This window comes from Heliangelus exortis, chromosome 8 (genome assembly GCF_036169615.1).
Source record: "Heliangelus exortis chromosome 8, bHelExo1.hap1, whole genome shotgun sequence".
Classification (NCBI taxonomy): domain Eukaryota; kingdom Metazoa; phylum Chordata; class Aves; order Apodiformes; family Trochilidae; genus Heliangelus; species Heliangelus exortis.
The window spans coordinates 25,656,821-25,682,789 of record NC_092429.1 but is presented as its reverse complement, the minus strand read 5'-3'; the positions used below and the strand labels follow the sequence as shown (position 1 = coordinate 25,682,789).

The 25,969-nt window shown below is 37.6% G+C and overlaps 1 long non-coding RNA gene across 3 annotated transcripts; it reads left to right on the top strand.

Annotated features, from left to right (window-relative positions):
* The first annotated feature begins 214 nt into the window (after positions 1-214).
* Positions 215-24,090, top strand: LOC139799277 (uncharacterized). Of its 3 annotated transcripts, none has more exons than XR_011727204.1 (4): positions 215-1,350; positions 3,363-3,519; positions 7,139-7,912; positions 24,036-24,090. It is a non-coding gene; the product is annotated as an uncharacterized lncRNA (long non-coding RNA). The 3 variants fall into 3 exon arrangements; XR_011727203.1 differs by lacking the exon at positions 24,036-24,090 and adding an exon at positions 10,035-12,500; XR_011727202.1 differs by lacking the exon at positions 24,036-24,090 and having other exon boundaries at positions 217-1,350; positions 7,139-12,500.
* The last annotated feature ends 1,879 nt before the right edge of the window (positions 24,091-25,969 follow it).

The window sequence follows — 25,969 nt, the reverse complement described above, 5'->3', positions numbered from 1 at the left end:
ATATATAATATATATAAGAATAAAATGAATATAAGGACACTTATGCACAGGAAATATTTGCAATGAAATTAAGAATGATCAAATTTAGTCAGCACAAGTAGTTGCTTCACTTGTTGGCCAAAAGGTAAATTTTGGGAATGAAGTTAAGAATGGAACAAGCATAAAGTGAATAGAATAGAACCAAAATCTTAGTTTCTGTTTGCATCTTTTTAAAATGTACCCAAATTTGAGTAGTTGCCAGTAATAAAATCAACAGCAGACTCACCTTGAGAATAGGATTTCAGTAATATTTGGATTAAAATTTTTATTTAGAGGAACATGGGGCATCCGCCAGGAGCAAGTTTCTCTTACAATCAAACGGGCAAATGTGCTTCTGGTGTAAAGAGGGAGTATCAATAACTTCAGTTTCAGTAGGTCCTTCCATGAGATATTTAGGAAGAAACAGTATGTTGTGCCCCTGATGACAAGGTGTTTGTAGATCATATTTTATTACTGTGCTATACAAAAGGACAAATAGATGATACCATAATAATTTGCCAAAAGGAAGCTAAAATATTGGGAGATTGGAGGACACAATGCAGGAGAAGGGGAATATTTCCTGTGGGAGCTGTAACCTATTGGGGAGCCAACAATGGAGCAGGTTTATCTTGAGGACTGCAGGGGATGGAATGATCCACACTGCAACAGCTTGTGAAGGACTAAATCTGTGGGAAGGACTCACACTGGAGCTGCAGAAAAATGTGAGGAGGAAGGAGCAGAAGAGAGAAGTTTTAGTTTTTGTCTTTTTTTTTTTTTTTGCCATCCAACTCTTTTTTAGTGAGCAATAAATTAAACTGATTTTTCCCAAGTCACTCTGTTTTGCCCATAACAGCAATTGGTGACTTCCCTGTCTTTATCTTGACCTGTGAGATTTTTAATTTTCTCTGGGTGGGGATTTGTCAGCCAGCCAAGGTCAGACCACCATACTACCTTCATCAAACTCTGATTTTGTGCTCTAGGCTTCTAGTGTGAGATTCTCTAGGTCAGTGCCTTTCAAACAAAATTTGTATTGCAGCCATAACTTTGGCAGAAAAAATGTCAAGAGCTAACCTAGAAATAAGAACATATTGACATTGTTTGCTGATGCCTGCACATGACTTCAATTGCACTCATGCAATAGCAAAGCAGCTATTTTCAGTAGCTCATTATGTGCATATGTCTTCCTTATTGCAGAATTCATATTTTGATTTAGGAGATTTCACTTTAGCAGATTATTTCAGCTGAAAGAAAAGACCTCAGAAAAGATGACATATTTTCACAGGAAGCTAAATCAGGAGAGCTGCTTTGGATCGTTTCCCCAAACATAGCATGGTAAATGATTTAACATATTTATTAGCCAAAATATCTTAAGTTTTTGAAAGTCAAATTGTGATTCCTAATTATTTTTAAAAAGGTTGGTTGGAATTCATAAATATAGCCAGTTTTGACCCCAGAGGCAAAATTCAGATGTCACTAATCCCTAAGAAACCTTGCTGTCAGCTGTATCAAGAGTTTCATCCTGGGTATAATATAAAAATTTTTATTTTTTTACTCTTTGTGTCTCAAACTGTCTTCTTGTTGAAGGCTGTGATCTTTCATTTCCTTGGAGACTTAATTTGAAATTGCTCCATCTTCACTCCAGTTCCTTCTCACTCACAACCATCTCCTCTATTATAACAGTTTTAAATGTAGCAATACAAACCAGAGATGGAAACTGTGGATTGTCAGATTTAAGAACCCATCTAGTTTTAGATTAGTTTCAGGTATAGAATTCTTCAAAAACAATTACAAAAAACCAGTATATGCTACTCCAGTGGAGTCCTGAGGGCAGGAGGAAGCAAACATGGGCAAGAGAACAGAGCAGAAGCTGCTATATGCCACTAAATGTGAAATTAGATTATTCTTGAATCCAAAGTCCAAGCTGCTAGTAGAAGACAAACAGAATTTTGTTGCTTCTAGCCCAATAAGCAAGGTGTGGATTAAATTTTAATTTAATTTATGTCCAGTAAAGAAAAGAAAAATTAATCCAATAGATTAGTTAAGGATGAACAATATTAGAAAACACTTTTAGCTGGATTCCCAAAGCTCCAGTCACTGCTTGAGGAGGAAGGAACAGAATGAACAGAATTCAATGCTATGCAAATTGTCAATTTCCAAATATAATAAAATATCTATTAAATATTTTACAAAGATGTCTCTATGGTGTTCATCTAAGTCTATTAGAGGGATTAAATGATGGCAAGCCTCATTGATATTCTTGAAATTGATTACATTCTTACTATAGTGGTATGATGGATATATGCAGCTCATTTGTACTGCAAGTTACTGGAAGGTTTAAGAGAGTTAAAATTTAGGCTAAAATAGGTTAAAGAGTCTTCCATGTATATGTAAACTTAAACCTGTACATATAAATTCTATCAAGCTGGAGATCATCTGCGTCACTAGAGCAAGAGAGTAATAGAATCCTAGAATAATTTAGTTTAGAAGGGACTTCTGGAGACCTCCCAGCAGCTTCTCACAGGAGATACCCTATGACCCCCATCCCCAGCTTCCAAAACACCACTGCACTAACCCAAGACAATAATTTAATGTTGGGTGATGATTAAGCGGGAATTTAACCATAAAACTGAACAGCAATCAGCATGGAGAGGTACTGGTCTGGAACAAAAAAAATGTGAAGGTGACCTAGAGCTTCCTGTGATTACTGCCCATGGCAGTTAACCACAAGGAAATTTGCCTTTGGAAGAGAGGAGTGGATTCAAGAATTAGACTGCCACACCTGGGCTCTTTCTCAAAACCCAGCACATCGTTGTGCAAAGTAACTGAAGCACAATAGAATTTGTTTATGTAGAAGGATGGGAAGTGTGTTTGGGAGGGAAGAGGAAAGATGGCTGGCAGCACAGTTTTGCATGAGGAAAAAAGTAGCAGGAGGAAGACTGCCAGAAGAGTGAGCTTGAAGCAATCCTGTGAATAGCACAGGGTTTGGTCATCATCCATGGCTTTGCTAGCCTTCCATGCACTGTCAGCCTTTGCAGTTCCAGGGACTCTGCAGACACTGCAGTTGGTCTTCTTGACAGGCAAATCTGCTTTGGAAAAAAGGGACATATTTCACCTTGCCATTTAAAGGGATGGATATAAGCCATTCTTAAAAAAAGCTGCAAGCTTTTTTAGGAATTAAGAGCAAGCATAGAATAAGAAGAAAGCCTTACACTTAAGTCTTACACACATCTATTGCTACTGAGCTTCAGTAGACTAAGAAGAAAAAGAACAGACACAGCTTTGGTGTTCTTTTCTTTAACTTCAGTAACACCTGTCTGAGTATGTAAATTTTGTCCACTCTGCAGACCAGAGATACACCTATTTTTGAGGACTGTCTGTGAAGCAAGAAAAATAGAAGGTGAGAATGCTACTAAAGCAAGTACAGCCAAAGCAGATGAAATCTTTCCAAGTCTGCCTGTTCAGGTTCAGAGCAACTATTCTGATACCACTGTGATGAAACTGGTGAGTATAATTTAAGAGGAATATGTAGAATCAATTTTGTGCAGGTAATAAGAGAGTTCCATTGTCTTTGATGTGTCAGAAGAAACCTGATTATTTATCCCTGATTACCTAGAATACATGATATGAATATGTTATAGTACTCCCTTCTCCCTTCTTACCACAGTGGCAGTAGGAGTTAGGACTTTCCCTTCAGTGGATTTCAGTGTGAGAGCTCAAAGGTATTTTCCATTATCCCACGACTTTAGTTCACATCATTTATTTAATTAAATTTCTTATGTAATGATTAATTAACCATATGAATTTTTTTAACTAATATTAATGCACCTGCTATGGTCTAAGTGCTTCCTTTTACATTTGATCCAGCCAAATTATCCCTTCCATGCACACCAGCTCTGTGCCACACCAGTTCTCAGAGTATCATTGTGGAGAAAACATACTGGGGAAACTTGCTGTAAAAATAATGACAGCACGATACTGACATATGCTCAAATTTTTCTTTCTTCATGAATTCAGCCAGTGAACTGGAACGGTCTGAAAACTGGAAGACTTGATTCTGCTGACAAGCTTTTAAAGCTTGATGTCCCAAAGACACAGTATTTACCAAGTTTACCATTTTATGGGTGACTGCTCCACTGAAGGAAAAAAAAAAACAACCTTAGAAATAAAAGTATGGAGCTGCCTTAAAAAGTAATACTACAATTCATGCAAAAATGCTCAGAAAGAAAATCCAGTAAGTATATTCAATAATGAACAGCCATTTTAGCTTGTGATCAGATTAATAAATAGCCTGCATTATCAATGTCTTAAAGACTTAGGTCTTAGCTCCCATTAAGAATCAAGCATTCTCAAATTGCTTTCAGACTTGTATTCATGAAATTGATTTTTAGCATGTCAGAATACAGCATTTCTTTATCTTTATGATGCATTTTCACATATTCAATAAGGAGCCTGCATGCAAAAATAGTTCCTACTAGAAATATTCAAGCAAACAGCTATGCCTAATGAATATCCTAGCAGGTCACTCACTGGAGCATGTGGGGTTGACAATTTGTTTTCTAAATGATTCCTCTGCAGGGTAGGAATTCTTATGCCAGAACTCATTACATTTTAGTAGTGACATGGCCCATTAATCCTTGTGGTGAGCTGGGTAGTGATCTCTCATTTTCTTCTGACTATTCATGAAACCAACAGTGTTGTATTATTGTAAGTTCCAGGATGAACAAGAATTGTTCTTATAACATTAGAACAAGCCTCACATTTTTATAGTGATTTACCTCATTCAATAGATAAAATGTAATTAAACAAAAGAGATAATGTGAATCTGATCTCTGGTTCTGAGTCATCAGCAGGTTATAAAGGTGAGCCTTAAGGAAAGCAGCTTTAACCTTTATATCTGTATTTTTACCTCTAGTTGAAACATTAACAAGTCACACTTATGGTCTCTTACAGTCAGTTACATGAACTCACAAAACTTCTTCAAAAACCTGTATTAACTGTTAAACTTTGCCCAAATAACAAAGAACCTTGCCTGTCAACGTCTAAACCAGGTACTCACTAAAGCTTAACTTTATTGACTTAATCTGGACATAATTAATCCTGGAGTAATGTAATGCTGAATGTTTCACATCCACGTAAAAACAGAGCTAGTAAGAGAGGGTTCATATTCAGCATGACCTGGAGACTGAGAAGAGATGTTCCATTCTCAGGTTACTACAGATCATGAATGGAACCTGAAATCAGTGCAGGGAAAAACACCTTTCTAAAACCAAATTCTTGTGGCAGGTGATGTCTCAGACCAAAAAAAATGTGGAAAAAGTAAATAAACATATGATAATTAGTAAGAAGAACAAATTTAAAGACCTATGTACTTTGAAGATTAGACTGTCCTGATTTTACCAGGATCAGGACTAGATTTATTAACCTGGCAGATTATCCTTATATGCCACCAAGAAATACTACTTATGAATAGTAAAATGTCAAAATTACTAATAGCAAGACTTTGCCTAAACAAGTTAGCTGTAGCTGGGTGAAGTTTTCTGTATTTATTCCATTTACCAGAAGACACATTTAAATTGTTCACCCTGAAGGACACTTCTGAAGGCACCATTGTCAGCAAGTCACTGAGTGGCAAAAGTGGCCAACATTTTCTGAGTTAAGTGCACATGACATCCCCAAAATGCTATGCATATTTTTAGATGTTATGACCACCTCTAACATTTTAATTTAGTGCCTTCTATTCCCATGAATAAATCTACAGTGGTAAGGTTGGACAGTCTCTTGTGTTGATCTTTATGGGAATGACAGAGGTGTAAAGTTGTAATCACTGAAATTCCAGTTACAGAATTAATTTCCCACTGCTCATCAAATAAAATGCAAAGGAAATAAATTTTAAGGTACACAACTCATCTACTTAGAGACCAGGCTGTTAGCAATATTCTATGAAGGACTAAATGAACTAGTATAGGTTAATACATGTGGTGGGATTTGTTTTTGAACTGCTTCCCCAGACTTAATCATGAAGAAATACTCTAAGACTTCCAAAATAACTTTGTTTTTTAAAAGATAAATATTGGAGAAAACCTCTGCAAAGTACAAGGTTAAAGCATATGTTAACGACACCGTTTTGTAAACAAACATGTGGACTAAATGAATTCTATACTTGTAAATACCAAAGGAAAAAAAAATCTATTTTAACAGTACCATAAATAAGCAATTAGAATTTATGGAGTATATACTCTTAAATCAGTGCTCCTCAGCACTGTAGAACTTATGACATAATGTCACTGAGTCTCTAGGCCTTGGTGTACTCACATTCAAATGCAATAAGAAAATCAGTGGTAAACTTCCCCATAGCTGGTCACCTAAGGAAGCACATCATTTTACATTTTGTTTGACTGAATTTCATAAGCAACCCTAATGTTTTAGTGATGGGTCAAGAGAGAGCCATTTTATGGTTGCCTGCTATGGAAAGTGATGTGTGGCATTTTTGTAATATATATTTTAAGGTAAAAATCTGTTTCCTCTTCAGTACTTTGGAGCTGTACATGCTGAGTTCAATCACAGATATTTCAAGTGATTGAACCCTTACCCTGCACTTAGCAGGGAACAAAAGTCATGAACTGTTTCAGTGCAGACAATAAATGTGTGCTCACCCACCAAACATTTATGCTGTTTCTCACTTTGTGAAATCTAAAATGCATTCCTTGAAACACAGGAGGACAACGTGGAAATCCATCTCACAAATTCCTAGTCCTGCTGAAATGAAAAATGTAATGTATGAGCACAAGGAGGAGACACCAAAAAAATGGAAGATTGATTACGATAGGCCATATTTAAGTTTCCTTTTCTACTGACTCTGCTAGGTACTTCTCACAAGTGCAAGACAAAATGAAAATAATCTTTATAAGGGTGACGAAAGACACTAGCAGATGAAGCAGAAATGAAGCAAAATAGTGCATTATGTTCCAAATGTGTTTCCTTGAAGTCTTCCCTCATCTTCAGAGGACAAAAAAGCAAGGGAAAAAATTGGTGTGAATTTCTTATCTCTCTTAAGATATACTAAATGCATTTAGTTTAGAAAGTGGGAGGTTAATCCTGCTGGTTTGCTTACACTGTGCAGGTTGCCATTAATCCATATGAAAACTGCAGCTGAAAGGAACTATTGGTAACACAGAGATCCACAACTGGGTGAAGGACCAAAAGCACCAGAGTTAGAAGAGTGAAAAAGGTGTAACAAAACTATGTGTACCTCCTCTTCAGATTTCATCCAGTACAAAAGCACAAGGCTGCTTGTCATACGGGTGTGATCAGCTTTCAACCTGCAGTCACCTCCTTCTGCTTAGGACCTGTGAATTTTTGTTCTTATTTCTTCCCTACATAAAGCAGAGTTGTTAAGCTCATGCAAGGCAATAATAGTTTAAAGCATAAATGCTACATTGGCTTTGTGTGTGAAAACTCTTACCACTGAATCTCTTCTGATTTACGTCAGGAATCATTTGGTATGTTTGGGCTGTTTGCAGTTTTCTTTTACTTTGTGGGAAAAAGCTATAAGGGAAAGCACATATTTTGAGGGTTTGATGGGATAAAGTAGGTATTTATTCTCTGGTCTCAGAAAGCCAACTGCTTACTTCTTTACTCATTTTCATTAAGAGATTAATATTAGGAATTTAAGTAGGAATTGAAATTTTCTCTCACTTAATACCAAGGTCCAGATTCTCATTCGTTGTATATCCTCCCCACTGAGTCTGAAAGATGACTGCAGGATGAAGTCTTAATTGCAGTACCAAGGACCAAATGAAGAGTTTAAATATCTGTCACCCAAGAACAAATCCTTAATTTATTTCAAGATTTCTGAGAAAAAATATTTCTCGCAGAAGTGGAAAACATCGGTTTGGTGAGTGGACTTGCACTCTTTGTATATAAGATCATCTGTTTATGCTTGGAAAATGTATTTATAGTCTTAGATTTTCGAGAAATTTTTTAAAGGCTAGAAGTCTTCTCTAAATTATGTGAAATTATAGTAGTATTACTCTGAAAGTATTTAAGAAGGAAACAGTATTAGCTGCAGTGTAGCAAAGAAAAACTACTTAACTCTAGTATTTTAGGTTTGATAGGATCAAAGCAGTTCATTGGTTTTCTTACAACATATAATTAAGTGACAATCATTGAACTATACCTTCAGGATCACTGTGAGCAATTCAACAGGTAAACCAGAATTGTAGACACAAAATGTTAATGAACATATTTCTATCATTTTCCCAGAAAAATTCCTTTCCCCTCCACCTTACCATCCTGTCAGCTCCTGTATTAGCCCACCCTGGGAGATGCAGGTGCTTCAGTTTTATGGGTAACCCTGTGGCTCCCCACATGCTGCTGACCTATTTGTCAGTACCAAATTCTCCCAGGTTTTACAGCTGAACACCTGACATGAGTCCCTGTGTGCTGCCCTGGTGCTGTCACCCCACAAATTGGTTGCTGAGTCATCCTCAGCCTGGGGAAGAGAAGACAAATCGCTCTCATTAATCAAAATACTACAGCAACCAAAAAAAAAAAAAAAAAAAAAAAAGGTTAAAAATTGCAAGTAGAAAATACTCTCACAGATCTGAAAGCTGTGCTACATCTCTTGCCTTGTCACAGCTTTTCTAAAAAAAACCACTATCATGCTTGACTCTCCACCTTCTGCTACACAGACGATATCTGTTAAAATGCTTTGTCACATATTTTATCATTTCACTTCATCCATGTCTTGTTATGAAGCTTTCAATAAGTATGAAGAACCTTGGAGACTTTCTTACAGATCCACTGCATGTTGCAAAGTGAATTGTCATTTCTTCCCATGCAAATGAATTTAATAACTTCTCTTTATATCACCTTTCTAATAGTATAGGTTATCAGAAATAAATGAATAATTTGTCTGTTATTCTAACATTACACAAAACATTCTAACAAAAATAAATTAATAAGGTTCAGGTGGACATAGATATATACTCTCTCTATATATAAATAATATAAATAGAATAAATATATATATATTCTATATATATTCTGATTCAATACTACCAATTGAAAACACTTTTAAATACAGACTTTTTAATTACACAGATCAATAACGCTTCTACTGATTTAAATGTAAAAAATCCTCTTCAAGTTTAGGACATATTTATCCATGTCTCACTATTCTGAAAAAAAAATTTGCATTGGCTAATACCCTTTACAGAAGATTCCTAAAATAATTAAGACTCATTGGTCATTCTTAGCAATGTACTGCCTTGGTCAGATGTGTATTGCACTGCAGGTTTTCTGCATACCACTCTCTTGGGTATACAGAACCTACTAAATATGAAGGGAGCACAGCAGCTAACACTAGTGATAGGAGGACCATGTGTTTCATTAAAAGACATGACATTTTTTTAGCTGTTGAACCTATTAAAACCAAAAGGAAAGGGCATAGATTCTGTTAATCTCACTGAAAAAAGTTCAGCCATCCTATTGGGAAACTGTGCTGCTTTCTCAAAAGCAGAACAAAAGCTACCAAAATTTTTTTCTTTCTGTGTGACTGCTGTTAATTTATTTTTACAAGGCTTGCAAAAAAATTAAACTTTGATTATTAGAGCTGGTCAAATTTTGTCTTACATTGTTGAAAGATTAACTAACTGTTCTACTATTACCATGCTGGGAATAATTCTCATTATATGCTGGAATATGTGGCACTGTATTTGCCATTCCTTAATAGCAAGTGTAATTTTCTTTCAATTTTTTTTTTTTTTTTTTAATTTTATTTTTAATATTGAACAAGCTTACAGTAAGGGCACACAAAATGTGAAGTAAATGTTATTACAGCATAATCTGCTCAGTGAATTTCAGCTAACAGTTCAGTTGCCCTTTCCTAGCTAATTGGGAAGATTGTTTGAAAAAGTCATTGCTGATTTTTACGACAGCAACCAGGATTGAATAGGAACCTGCTTCAAGGTGGATTAACATACAAAAAGGGTATTTCTGAATTTATTGTTTTTCAGAGGCCAGTACCATGATGATTATGGATCAACCTTTAATTTTTGTGGAAATGCTACGTGACATTTCAGAGAAGGGATCCTTTCCTCTGCCTTTCAAAAACATCTCTGTGTGTGCATCAAGTGTTCAGGTTTCACTGATCTTTCAAAAATGTAAAATCCCCTCCTTTGGATTACTGGCCCAACAAAGTCTCCAAAGTCTCACCAGGGTCTGCCTCCCCCTCATTTCTCACCACTCTTGTTTCTGCCTCAAATACCTTTAGGTATTTATTAACATTGATGAGATCCCCTCTTGTCTCCTCTTCTCCAGGCTAAACTGACCTCTCTCAGCCTTTCCTCGTAGTTGTAGAACTCCTTGGAGAGAAGCAGGGGAACTGTGGACATCCTGAGTAAACAGAACAAAAGGAATGAGCATTACTACCTTTCCTGGGCATCTCCTGGTTCCTACAGAGTATGTCCATCTGTCAAGCTCTTAAACTGAATGGCAAGACTTAAGTTTTTCCTCAGTTCATCTAAGGCTTAGACATTTTAAACCACTGTATTGAAACTTAAGGAAGTTTTGTCGTCATTATTTTTATCCTACCTCCTAAACTTGTGGGTTGAAAAAAAAGACTGGCAAGTTTGATGAGCAAATTCTCTGCTTAGGATGTAAATAGCCAAATGACTATTTAGAAAACTAAATAATTTTCCGTTATGTATGAATAATTAGGTCTCAAGCATATATTGTAGTTTACTGCCGGCATGTCTTAAGTATAATGATTGATATTGAAACATTTTGAAAAGAGGTTTACTCAGCTGGCACTTCTTTAAAGAGAATAGATGAAGCAAGGAAAAAGTAACATGCTAATCATGCATTGCATAAGAAATTTTCAGAAATTATCTGCACTTTGAGTGCTTTGCCTCCCAGCTGTTCTTCAAATATGAAGCACCAGTTAAAATTACACCGAATAAACAGCCCAGTGTTTCTAAAAGGCTTTTCATTCCTTTCAGTTTCTTACAGGTTGCTGTGCTAACAAATCAGGTCATTATGCAAATTGAGAAATACAGCATGAAAGAGAAGAGTTTTGGCACAAATTTCATTTTGTCAGTTTTGGGTTTTGGTTTTTTTTTTTTTTTCCTGTTTCCTAAGTGCCCACAGTTGGGGATGCTTTGCTGATATAGGTGTTGTGCAATATGTGCTACTTCTCCCAGATACCATTGAGAGGGCTGAATGTCCTGTACCTCTCAAAAGTTCCAGAATAAATCACACCATTGTTTTTCAGTTGTCTCATTTAAACATTCAGGAAATTAATCTCATTTTGGCAGAGTGTGACTCTGCTTATACTAATTTGCCTAGCAAAATGAGGTTTCATTACAGAAGCATTTGTACTAGGTAAGACAGATAAAAGTTCTGAAAAATGTGAACTATTGATCCAAATATTGGTGAGGAAGGATGATTATTCTCCATCCACCAGCCTAATATTCATCAGGGAATAAAGATGTGAAGTAGGTAGCTGAAAAATGAAAGGATCAGGAAGGAACATCAGCCTGTGCAAAGCATCATTTTCTTATTGATGCTAGAAAATTTGTAGGCATTATTCATACATAGTACTCAAACACAGTACACTAAGTTCACAAAGCAACAAGTCTGAAAGCAACTCTTTGTTTACATCTAAAATTTTAAAGGTGAGAAAACCAAAACCTACACGTATTTAATTTGAATTTTATGTTAAAGCTCAGGAACTGTATGGTATCTCTGAAGGATGCTCTTCTATTTATCTCTTACTGAGCTCCTGTGTATGTTGTTACAGAAGAGAAAATACAGATAATGCTACAATATCCTAGGACAGAGCCTTCAGCAAGATCATGTTTCCAGGGAATAAGTTCTCTGCCAAAAGGAATTTAATGAAGTAGCAGATTGTGAAGGATGTTCTCCAGCATTACTGGCCAAGAATACAGAAGCAGTTCTCCAGGTGACCAAAGAATAGTTTCAACCAGGAACTAAACCAAGATACAGAATCACAATTTCCATAGAACTTTTCAGAAGGTCATGAGACCTTATGTGATTTGCATTGTCACTGCCACTTCAAAAGCCATAATTTCCTTGCATTTGGATTCCTATCAGCAGCCATTTATGGATCTGATTAATTCTCCTCACCATCTGTGAGGTGTTTTTATGTATAAATATATATAAACAGTGAAATATGTAGAAACTAAAAATTTTTCATACGGGACTCGAATGACTGCAATGACTGTGGCTCTGCTCATAGTTACCCAGAAAACTGTATTTGGAATAAAATACCACCTCATAACATATGAATTAGACCACTGGTAAAATTAAATTTGCAAACCAAACAGTAAATATAGAGAGATACTGTTACTTTTCATGTTATTGGAATGGGACATAAGCTACAGTATTGTGGTTAACCTTGCCAGAATGCTTTCTATGGCTGCTTCCTCACAGGTGAAGAAAATACTTTTAAGCTTGATAAAGGAAGATTGTATTAGAATATATCAAGCTTAACGAAGGTGAAACTTAGCAACATTAGGCAAGATAGAAAAAAATTAAATGCGTTTATAAACAACTTTTCCCCTGTAAATTTTGTCCTCATAAGACAAGACTTTCCTTCCACACTTTTTTTTTCCTCCTAACTTGCTGTCTTTCTGAGATGTCAGAGATGCATTAGTCTCTGCCCTGTTTTTTGCTGGCTGCCACAAGGTTTATTCTGCCAACTCTAAGCCCTGGTGGTCCTTGCCTTATTTTTATGTTCTTTCTGCAAGGGCAGAAGGCTCTCAGCACACTGTCTTACTTTTGTTTTGCCACTTTTGCCAACTTCTAAAGCTAATCCTCAAGCACGGTCAGTGTTTTTCCCATGAATCTCCATGTTCTCCCCCCATACATCAGGGTTCCATATCCCTCAGTAACTTTTAAAAGAATTCAGCTGTATCACTAAGGCCATACAAACAATGTCTGTGTATTACAGTCACGTATGACTGTCACAGAATAGCTGAAGTGTCAGCTGCAAAATCACAGGCCTCAACAACAGCAAGAATCTCTTCAGCTGCTGGTGGTGTAAGGTAGAATTTATTTTTCTGAATACTAGTGCCACCTTGTTACTTGCATATGAAAGACATAATAGGGCTAAACACACCATGTATGTTTTTGGTGCAAGAAAAATATTTATTCTTTATATTCATATAAAGAAACAATACCACAACACTTTTAAAGCAAAGAGATTTTTCTGCCCCCTCACACTAGTACATCCTCAGTCAGTCTTGCTATCTAGCTTTACTGCCTTCCTGGATGATTCAAGAGCTAAAGTACATATTTTGAAAAGGCAAAGTAGAAATGACTTTTTATGAAGCTCAGATTTGACCAGCGAGGCACAGTTACTCCTACTTAGTCCAGATACTTCTATTTATATTGACCAAAGTTACTTGATTCATCTGCTCTCCACTTTTCATATGTGAATTCTTCCATGTAATATAACTCCAACTATGTGCACTACAATTTATAAAATTATATGCTGATAAAGTGCAAAGCAGGTCATACAAAGCTATTAATGAAATGCTGATCAATGGCTAGCAGTGGGCGAAGCCTACTCAAGACCTGAGCTTTGAAAAAAGTTAAAAATTACATAGCTCAAATATTCGAGTTTCTTATTATTTCCAGTCTTAGCAGTCACCATTTCCAGCAAAATACAAGGTTCACTTTTCCTCAAGATTTGTGAAAAAGGAAGTTTTTTTGCTAGGTATTTCTCTTTAAAAACCAATGTTTTTATCTGTCACAAGAAAGACTGACAATACAGAACAGCTTTCTAAAGAAAAGTTGAAGTTGCAGTGGAAACCACTTACAGAAATGGAGGAAAATCACTGTGTAAATAAACAAAAGAGTGAGATATGCATTATTTAATAGGAAACCAGCTAATTCTGTGGGATAATTATAGTTACTGAGCAGAAGGGCTGAGCACCCCAGACTCAGCTAATATTCATGAGGGACACTGGTGCTCTGTACTCCTAATAAATCAGCTTATTGTTTATGAGGATTAAAGGAAAGCAAACAACTCTCAGTATCTCACTAGAAAAGCAGCACACACACATTTTAAAATTAACTAGGACAAGCTGAAGTGTTTCCCTATTTGAGAGGTTTGTATTAATAATTTAGAGCCTCTGCCTGGCTAATTCTAAGTGAAACTGTGTAGCAGAAAAAGAAGGAAAAAAATGGCAAACCACCAAAGTTAATTTGCTGTAGCACTAACAGGACTGCTGGGCCCAAACTAAGTTTCTTCTTCCCTACAGCAAATAACTGTCTAAATTACATGTCATCAACACTACAGATCCCCATAATTTCTACTTTAGTCTCTCTTTATAAATGTCAAAGTTTGGGCACTGCCAGCACCTATCGGACCTCCGCTCACTCACCCCTCATTCTTGGGTAGGGAGCAGAAAATCCACCCAAAGCCTCATGAATTGAGAGAAGGATGGGAAGTGTTTTGCTCCCCAGTTATGCTCATTGCCAAAAACCAGACAGACTGACTCAGCTCTGGAATAAAAAGAAATTAATTTAATCTACAAGGAGAAAGAACAAACATGGCCGAATCTTAGTATCTTCCCCCTCTTCCTTCTTCCCGGGCCCACATGGCTTCACTGCCGCCTGCCCCTCAGGGCACAGGGGATGGGCAGGGGGGGTTCAGGGTCAGTTCCCCACACGGTGTTTCTGCCATTCCTTCCTCCTCAGGGGGAGGACTCCTCACATTCTTCTCCTGCTCCAACGCGGGGTCCCTCTCATGGCAGAGTCTCCTTCTGGAACCCCTCTGACATGAGTCCCTCCCGTGAGGTGCAGTCCCTCAGGAACTGCTCCAGCCCGGGATGCCCACAGAGTCACGGCTGCTGTGGGAACAGTCACCTCCTCTGATACGGGGTCCTACACGGCTGCAGAGCCACATCTGACCCTCTCCAAGATCCTGCACAGGCTGCTGCTTCACCTCTGCCCCACCTGAGACACTTCAGGGGCTACAAATCCACACTGGATTGACAAGAAGCTAAACATGAGCCAGCAGTGTGCCCAGGTGGCCAAGAAGGCCAATGGCATCCTGGCCTGTATCAGGAACAGTGTGGCCAGCAGGTCCAAGGAAGGGATTCTGCCCCTGTACTCAGCGCTGGTGAGGCCACACCTCGAGTCCTGTGTCCAGTTCTGGGCCCCTCAGTTCAGGAAGGAGATTGAGGTGCTGAAGCGGGTCCAAAGGAGGGCAACTGGGCTGGTGAAGGGACTCCAGCACAAGTCCTGTGAGGTGAGGCTGAGGGAGCTGGGGGTGTTCAGCCTGGAGAAGAGGAGGCTCAGGGGAGACCTCATCACTCTCTACAACTCCCTGAAAGGAGGTTGTAGACAGGGAAGGGTTGGTCTCTTTTCCCAGGCAACTCTCAGCAAGACAAGAGGGCACGGTCTCAAGTTGTGCCAGGGGAGGTTTAGGTTGGATATTAGAAAGAATTTCTTTACTGAGAGGGTGATCAGACATTGGAATGGGCTGCCGAGGTTGTGAGTTCAAATGTGAGCTAAGCATGCACTTGGAAGCTCACTTTTTATTGGTTGCCCAATTCTGCTCATGTGCAGCTAGGGTAAGCCTTAATTGGGCACAGGTGGACTTAACACAAGCTCACGCCTCCCACCTTGTAATTAGCCACACATGATTGCCTCATTTCACTACATCCCCAACCTTTCTCACTGACCTCGGTACTTCTGCTTTGGTATTGCTCTCACCTCCTCCTCATCTCTGCCCTGCACATCTTGTTGCTCCCAGAAGCCCATCCAGCTTCCCTAATCATTTCAGTTTTGACTTGAGTTGGGGTCTGAATTGCAGCCAGGGGAGCTTCCAGCAGGTTTTCAGAGGAGCCTTCTCTGTGTCACCCCATCCCACCCCACTACAACACCCTGACTCACTAACCCTAAACAGTAGTAATATGGAAGAAGGAGGCATGGAGCTGTTGGAGTGAGTCCTCTCCTCCGAAGACAGGCTGAGAGAGGTGATGGTGTTCCATCTGGAGGAGAGGGAACTCTGGGGTCTTGCAGCAGCCTAACCTAAAGGGGGCTATAGGAAAGCTGGAGAGACTTTTTACAAGGACATGAAGTGATAAGACAAGGGGCTTTAAAATGAAAAGGGAAATTTAGGTTAGACATTGAGAAGATATTCTTCACTGTGAGGGTGGTAAGACCCTGACACAGGTTGCCCAGAGAAGCTGTGGATGCCCCATCCAATCCAGGGCCAGGCTGGATGGGGCTTGGAGCAACCTGGAGTAGTGGGAGGTGACCCTGCTCTGTGGCAGGGGGGTTGGTACTGGATGATTTTTAAGGTGCCTTCCAGCCCAAACAGTTCTATGATATGACTGTGTGATTTTCTTTCTTAAGCATAATTGCAGGCATACTTATTCCTGTGTGTAAATTAGTTTACATCTCTACTGCATGTTCTGCAGGAGCAGAGAATGATGGAAAACAGAGTAATGTTGTGTAAAAATAAAAACTACTGGGAACATTATAAATGACCAAAATGGTGCTGATGCGACAAAATTAAACAAGAAAGACGTTGATTAATGAGTTTGTCTGATAGTTATTCCAGGAAATGATTAGCAGCCAAATGTACATTTTGACAAAGATACCTATACAAAGGGAACTTTTAAACTATAACTAGCTTTCATTTCATTTCTTTAATAACTTTTCAGACAGTTTCACAAAATAAGAAAGTATCCATATTCATACTTCCAAAAATGATTACGATCATGGGGATGTGTCAAATTTGGTGATATGCTATATGAAAATGCAGCTGGGACCAAAAAGTCTATTTGAGAAATATCTTAAATGGGTAACATGCTCTGCAGAAAAAGAAAAAAATTATTTTTTTCTAGGATCTTTCATCTGTCAATGTCATGGAATTACATAGTGCTCACAATAATAAAGTATCATGCACCTGAAATCAAGAACTTGAAAATAACCTTGTAAATGCCTCTTCCTTTCAGATTTGGAGGAAGTGGCACAAAAGCATGAAATTTTTTTATGGTTTTGAAATACTATGCATCAGACCCATCATGTTCCAGATAAAAAAATTTCTACTTGCTATAAAGCAAAACTGTTTTTCTTCTGTATCTTCCTTTTATTGGGAGTGGGAAATTATTTTCCCATTTGACAAATGAACAGAGGAAAGGTGTCGGGTGTTTAGCCTAGCTGAGTGTTGTTGGTTTCAAATGTTAATTTATTCCTTGTTATTGACAGATTGAAATGTACAATTATGACTCATGTCGAGTATTTCCAAACTGTCTCCAGTATTGATGCAAGCTATTTACATCAAGATCTCAAAATATCTTCTCTCCACCCCACTCACCATCTTTCTGTCTTTGCTTAACATCTGTTGGAGAAAATTTGCCATCAGGTTTGAATTTTTTGTAGTATATAAGGCACAAGTATACTTATATGCCCTTTCTTCAGTAGCAAACCCTTGCCTGTAAAAAACGCTTCTGCATTTTATTTTTTTAATAGTTACTCCTCTTAGCTTTTTTTTTTTTACCAGTTCATTGTACAGCTCCATAAGTAATTTCATAATGTATATTTTGTATTGGGAAGCATCATTGTTCCTTATATATCTGTGTCCAGTGATGTATTCCAGTTATGATGTTTTTAAAATATATAAATATTAATGTCTATAATTGACCTGATACTAAAAAATGAAGCTCTGAGCTTTAGCACTGTTATCCTTCAAGAAAAACTAGTTTTAGTTTTATAAATTACATTATTGCAGTCAACATGTGTTAAATGTAGTCCCATACCATTTACATAAAGGAAGCAAAAGGGCATCTTTGGTGCCAGAAGAATCAGGAATACAATTCTGAATTTTGAACTCGAACTGGGTGAGGTGGTTCTCTGACTTTAGCAGTTTTGGGTACCACCTGCCCAAGGTCCTTGAAACCATTTCAGTCCTGGCTACACAACCTGTTTTTTCCAAGCAGGGGCTGCAGTATCAGCAGGACTCCATTGTATTTCCTTTTTTTTGGTACTTGCCATATCACGCTTGAGGCAGTCAGATCTTTTGCAAAGCTGAGTCTTTGCCTACTAATTCTTACAGAGTCTACACTTTTCACATAATATCTTTCATGAGTTAATACACATTTAAAAGAATTCTTGAACTCAAAAGGCAGAGCTGAGATGGAGCTTAATTTTAAGAGAATACTTCTGAAAGTGCACCAAGATAAATTGAATAACTACAAGACAAGGGGAAGGTTAAGAGTCTTTATTCCCAGTTTAGAAAAAAAACAACCCAAGAGTCAATTTGGGACTTTTGGCCAGTCTTCCCCATCACAGTGCAAGTGTCTGTGGCACAAAGGGCTTTATGTGAGCACTGCTGAATGCACAGAGGAAGCACCATATGCTGACACAATTATTACACCACTCATATCTATCCAATTACTCTCTGATGCACTTTGCAGAATTAGATGCTCTGGCTAGGAAAGTCTATAAAAGCTATTCTATTTTATTCTAATTAGTTCTGTGGACATTAAATCTATTCTTATTCTGGCAAATACTCCGGTTTTTGTAAGAGCCAGGATCTCCCCCAAGTCATTAAGAGAGCGAAACCTATTCACAGATCTCTGCTCTATATAAATCTATAGAAAGCATAAAGCCCTTGATGTTGAGTCCTATCAATGATGCCTCAGAAAATTCCCTTTTTTTGCAATGGTAGCTTATAGCAAATAAATGCTTTACTATATGATGAGTATGACACATTATATTTAACTCCCTCACACAGTTTCTAAAAGTGAGCAGTTGGAAGATGTGCAGGTCAACACTTACTTCTGGACTCAGGTCTACCAGTGGACTTTACTAATCTCTTTTCTAATTAATATTTTTTTCTTATTGATTTATAATTTTGACCACAAATACACTGCATGAGAAGGAATTGAATTTGTGTTGTCTTAAAATTATTTTCTACTGTTTCTACCTGACAATTTCTTCATGGGTGCTCTTTATAAGAAATGGAGAATCACTATTTCCTCTTTCTCTTCTGTACATTGCTTTCAACTCATTCAATCACCAGTGTTGCGTGAGAGGAATCTCGCTGCGGGCGCGAGCTCGGTTCATGAACAGAGTCAGTTGAGCTAGTGCTGGTTCGGATTAGTATCAGAGAACTAAGTTCGATCCGCCTGGCTCGGGACCTGCTGGAACCACACCCTGCCTCAATCGGGCATGCGCATTTTGACCAGTCCCAGCTGGCACAGGCGGGGCGTGCACCTGCCACCTACACACCAGTCTCCAGTCTTCATCTTTATTCCAGAATAAAGAAATCTTGCTGCTTTATTCTATCCTTGCATGGAAGTTACTCAAGTAGATTTGATAATCTTCCAGATTATTTGTGAAAGTTCTCTGTATCTTTACATATGGGAGACCTTACATTTCTGGTACTCAAAATACTATCACTCTTGGTAAGTTTCTGTTTTCTTCTATATTTCTTTTCTAACTATCTTAGATATTCCAACTGTATTTTTTACTTGTTATCCGAGCCCACTTTCCTGAGCATCCAAAGATAATGTAAAAACTGGAGGAGATCAAACAAAGAAGGTAAGACACTGATCTGGGGTTTAAAAACTAGTAAGTCAGTGATATTGTTTCAAGTATTCTTGAGGTCTCGTATCTTGTTCATGATGTGAATGCTCCGAGGAGACCATTTTAATTGATGCATATGTTTCATAGTGGCAAGATTTAATTAAATAACTTATAAAACCTTTATGCACAGACAGAACCAAACATCCCAGTGAGATAAAAGAGAGTGAATAGTAGTGTCAGAACAATATTGGAAGAAATCTATAGGTATTTGGGAAATTCCCAAGAGATAACAGAGATAAATAAAGTGATTGTTACCTCCATAGCATTAGGTTATGTTATCTGGAAAAAATCAAATATTTAATTTAGTCTCAAAAGATGTTTTCACTTTTTTCAACCTTTTTAATTTCCTGTTTCTTCATCTTTTCTTTCATTTCATCCTCATGAAATGCTTATCTCCTTGTATCTTCCTTTACTCAGCTTACCTTCCTTCTAACCTTTCCTTATGATTTTTCAAAATAGTAGGATCATAATGTAGATAGTCCAAGCTGTGTTCTGAAAAATGGGGATAACAAGAGGTTTAGTCTGCAGTTTACCCCTACCTCAGCTTTTTAAAAATCCCTTTATTAAGGGATTATTATTAAGTATTTTACAGATGGTAGCTAGACTCTATTTCCAGGATACTATGGAAATCTTGCTCAAAGAATATGTAAGTAGAAAGAATGAGCTAAAAACCTCCAGTGCATGCTGTCCCAAATGGAGAGGAGGAAAAGGTGAACCTTTATCCCTGTTTCATATTGATGCTTCATCAGCATCTTCACTGTATTTCTAGGATATTTTTCAGCACCTGGGAACCATTTCCTAGAATTCACATTTTGCTAGTGAAATACTGGTTCATGGAAACATGCAGGAATTATGTCCTTCATGTTCCTCTATCACATTGCAAAGGTGATGGACAACTGTTCACTCTCTCTTTGGATACAAAAATATGTTTTGGATACAAAACATATTTTTCATCCTTAAAACCCCCCCTTAAAACTCTGTTGTGAGAAACAAAGTCTATACATCTGCAATGACCTGTATTGCAAAGGAAGTCACTGGAATTTTTCAATGATAATGGGAAAGAGTTGTCCCATTTCCAAATGTCATCACAGAATTATCACTTCTCACCAGAGAGGAAGCACACCATATGGTTCTTTTTTGCTGCATATAACAAAGATAAATACTTGTTAGCAAATTAGTTCCTTCAGCTGTTTGCCAAATAGCACTGTAATTTTTAAGACAGAAGTTTAACCAAGTCATCTTCTTTGTATTTTGAGGTTTATTGTAGACCAGAAGAAATAGGTTGTGGGAGTGTCTTTTAAAGTGAACTAGCAAAACACTCAAATAAGCATAACTGTGCAACTTCTGACTCACTTTGAGACAATCTGTCCAATATAATAATTTTGACTATCATAAATTCTCCTGAATTTAATTTTTCCCATTATTTCAGTAGCATAAGGACCAGTTCCAGATGCGTAGTTGTATTATTCCTGATCCCACATTACCTGAAATTTTCTTAGTGGAAAGATGTTACCCTGCTGTAACTATAAAAATATACAAAAAAAACCCCAAAAACCAACAACAAACAAACAAACAAACAAAAAGCAAAAGCAGGCTTAAGCCGTTTGAACTCACTCTTTTCATAATTCTACTTCTGCAACTCAAGAAAAAACCCGTATGTTTCCTCTTGCACAGTTCTTTTCTTCTGGGAAGTAAAATTTCCCATAAAGTCAAAAGCTTCAGATTAATGCTGTCAACTATCTTTGCTCATAACCCAAACAAGTTAATTTGTAAGCACTGTCCATTATTTCAGAATTCTTTCCTATTTCTCAGATGTACCTCTGCATCTGGAGAGATGATCCATCCCCCACCAAATCCAAATAGTGGTGCCATGGAGAGGAAAGTATGCTGAGGCTGCCAGTTCTTGGATATGCAAGCATATATAGAATTAGATACAAATAGTACTGGTATGATAGTCTTTGCTCCTTAATATCTGTTATTTGGCTTGTCTCAAACTTCCACCAAAATGATGTCCACTAAAAGCTGGAGATGTGATTATATTGATATAAATCCAGTCTTCTGCATATTGTGTTTGACTGGTAATGTCAGATAAACTGCAGACTAAATTGTGAATTATATGGATTTTAAGCACATTTTCCTCTATTCCACTAATAAGTGCCCTTTTAATATCACCAAATCACACAGAATCAAAATCATTGGGGCTGGTAGGGACCTCTAGAGATACAGTCCAACCCCCCTGCTAAAGCAGGATTGCCTGGAGCACATTACACATGATTCCATCCAGGTGGGTTTTGAGTATTTCCAGAGGAAATTCCACAACCTCTCTGGGCTGCCTGTTCCAGTGCTTTGTCACCCTTACAGTAAAGAAGTTTTTTCTCCTGTTTAAGTTGAACTTTGTGTGTTCCATTCTGTGCCCATTGCCCCTTGTGCTATTGCACAGTGGAGTCTGCTCCGCATCTTCTATTTATACCCCTTGTGACTACCTGCACTGCATCGCTAGGTTGCTTATAAGCAACTTATTAAGTTCATTTTCTCTACCTGAGTAACATTTGTAGATGAACAGCTGTAGAATGCCTCAGCTGAGCTGTGCAGCCAATGGAATCAATAATTGTTATATAGGTTATATAGGTTTAAGCCTCCTAGGCAGAGGATGGACTCTTAGGTGTATGTCTGCACTCTTCATCTGAAAGCCATGTTGTCTAACACATTTAAACTAGTACAGCAGCTTCAGGATAAATTTTGTGCTCTTTCAATGTGCCTGTGGCCTCTCTGTGATGTTAAGACACATGCAAAATCAAAATTGCAGAGAAATCAGCACAGGGAAAACAGGGCCTGAAAAAAAGGGTCACAATGCAGAGTTAAAGTGAAGCTGAAGGGTGAATGACACTATTCAGGTTTTACCTCAATGGCTCTTATTTTTAAAACTGTTCTCCTTGATCTGGACGCCACATAATAGAAAATATTCAAAAGCTTTTCTTTAATGTGTGCCAGTACAGAGTTATGTCTCTAAAGTAATTTCAAAGTGAAAAAGAAGAAAGCAATGAGAACAGTGGTTTGTAGTTAGGAGTCTGTGGGCATAAGTGTGTTCAAAGCGAAACCTTCTTATCCAAATGAAGAGAAACAAGAAAGTAGCACTAAAGAGTGAAGTGTCATGCTGAAGCCAGATCTACTTTGACTCAGCTTATTTTCCTTGTCATTGAAAAGGAGCAGCTACACCATCAATCACAGTCAGAATGTCTTTTTCCTGTTAAATACACAACTTGTCAGGCAGGTAACTAAATATACAATATGCTTCAGCTGTGTAACTTAGGAAAGAAATCAACATACTAGGCATGACTTTCACAGTAAACCAATTTATTTCTAAAATTGTTGTGGCTTCACATAAAGCTCAGAGGGCAATTTTGCAGCCACCGTTCACTGAACCAAAATCAGCTGAATCTTAGTGGAAGAGTGAACTTTATACAAAGTAGGTCTGATTAAACCAGTATCTCTCCAATAACCTCAACATTCCCATTTTAATACATTAATTAATACCTTAAAAAAATTAATTCTTCCACTCTAATGATGCTAATTTGTCTTATACCAAGGTAAACCTTTAAAAGGCTAAGCATCAGGTCTAAGCAATGGCATTTCAGGTCAAAGAGCTCCATGCAGTAAACCAGAAAGAGGTTTTTAACCTAAAATATAGAGCTTAACCTATGGCAAGAAGTTAAATTTTGCTACCTAAAGGTCCTTGCACTAAATGAAAGAAATTGCAGTATAACAGGGATTAATCCTATGGAATCAAACTATAACAACCTAATGTAATTTGATTTTTTTACTGTATGTAGAAGAAGTAGCCAGCTGCTAACTTTTCCAATCAGATGGATGAACTTATTCCATGAAACAGTGGGGCAGGTTGGCCTCCAAAGGGCCTCCCTCTTAGGACCACTATTTATAGAGCCTTAAAATGATTGACTTTGGTCAGGAATTTTCCATTATGGCCATGATTTGAATTAGGTCATCTTTGGCAGCTTTCAGAATGGGCTTGTGACCTTAGCAGGAGGGGTCTCAGGTACATTCCCCAGGCAAGAGGATTCCCAAGTGTGTTTATGGAGTGCCTAAGTACCCCAAATCACTGTATCTGCACTAGCACAAGAAGGTACCCAATTTTCTGGGCTCACTGCTCCACTAGATCAGAATGTGCCAGATTCTCTCAAAAGTATGTTCATATATCCCTATTTACTGAGAAATTATAACTCACAAAGCCAGAGAAATAAAAAAAGATTATTCAAAAGTCCAAACCTGGATTTTAAAGCTTAAGAATATTCACATTTTAGAAATAGTCAACTTAGTAATTTAATTTAGGAGATGTGATACACGTTTGCCCACTTCTGTATTTTCAGAAAGATATACCAAAGATGAAAGAAAATGAAAAAGAAAAAAAAAAAAAAATCTCATCCTGGGGTGCATTAGAAAGGGTGTGGTTAGTAGGTCAAGAGAGGTTCTCCTCCCCCTCTATTCTGCATTGGTGAGGCCGCACCTGGAGTATTGTGTCCAGTTCTGGGCCCCTCAGTTCAAGAAGGACAGGGAAGTGCTTGAAAGAGTCCAGCGCAGAGCTACTAAGATGATTAAGGGAGTGGAGCATCTCCCTTATGAGGAAAGGCTGAGGGAGCTGGGTCTCTTTAGTTTGGAGAAAAGGAGACTGAGGGGTGACCTCATCAATGTTTTCAAATATGTAAGGGGTGAGTGTCAGGGAGATGGAGTTAGGCTTTTCTCTATGGTGACCAGTGATAGGACAAGGGGTAATGGGTGTAAGTTGGAGCATAGGAGGTTCAAGTTGAATATCAGAAAGAATTTTTTTACTGTAAGGGTGACAGAGCCCTGGAACAGGCTGCCCAGGGGGGTTGTGGAGTCTCCTTCACTGGAGACATTCAAAACCCGCCTGGACACGTTCCTAGGCGATGTACTCTAGGGGGCCCTGCTCTGGCAGGGGGGGGTTGGACTAGATGATCTTTCGAGGTCCCTTCCAACCCCTAGGATTCTATGATTCTATGATTCTATGATTCTATGATTCTATGATTCATATACAGTGTAAGTGACGAAAAGGGGAAAAGAACAAGGTAATCCAGGCAAGAGTAATTAATGAGAATGCTAAATATTCTCTATATCTACCTAGAACAGTATGCTCATTTAGAATGGCACAAGGTCAAGATTGTTTATACCTGGCTTGCAGAAATGGATGGAGAATTATCTGCAAAACCAGACCTTGATGACATGAATATGATGTGAAGAATAATTGTCAGTTAATTTTTGATGGTAAAAAAATTTGCTATTTTACTTTTTTCAAAACATCTTCCTGATTATTATTCTCTGTGTATTTGATTATAAAACATTTCCACAGATAACATTTGTCACAACCCAGCCTGGGCAACCTAAGGAGAGTCAGGAAAAAATTAAGATTCCCTTCCAAGGGTTGCACACCTCTTCCAGAGGCAGTCCCTGTATAAGGTAAACATACAAAGAACAAAGCCTCTAAAAGAGAAATTAATAAAAATCAGGCATCATTTACTCTAGCAGGTTTTTGAGATCTCCACTTAGGACTTGCCACCCTGACAAGTTCAGACTCATGGATTCAGGTCTTCTATAATGAGACTTTCACAGCCTTTTTAAAGGAAATTACACACATCTTATAAAATGTGGCTAAAAAATGCTGGTGACTTTCTTGATATGGATTCAATTAACTAGATTTTTATTTTGTTTTAAAAAAATCTAGTTCTGATTGCTAACTATGCCTTCTGCAGCTTTGTTTTGACTTTACCTATTGCATGTATGCAATATTTTATGCACAGTTTAGCTTGTCTTTTCCTTTTTTTTTGTAGAATCCTATTTTAAATGACAAAGTCAGTGTTTCAGATTTACATTAAATGCATTTTTTTTTTTTTTTTTTAATATATACCCCATTAGGGAACTGTTAGCTGCTTCTTCCTGATTGCTTTTTAATGAAGAAGTTTTTTGAGAAGTTGTTTATTGCCCTGTTAGGAAATGTCCTTAACTATTTTTAATGGTAAAAAACTTTTTTTTTTTTTTTTTTTTAATCTGTGTTTAAGAGTATTTCTTTTGGTGTATTTAATCAATTTTAGCGAAGACAGAGGATTTAGTGTTTGAAGAAGAACTTGAGGGTTTCTACAAAGATGAAAAACATAACAGAGCTTTTCTGACCCTGGAAGCCTCACTTAATGAAGCCTTATGGGAGCTTTAACTTCAGGTAAACAGAAGACTTTTGGTTACATGGTCTATTTTTCCCATTCACCACTGGTTCATGAGTGAAAGTGTGGAA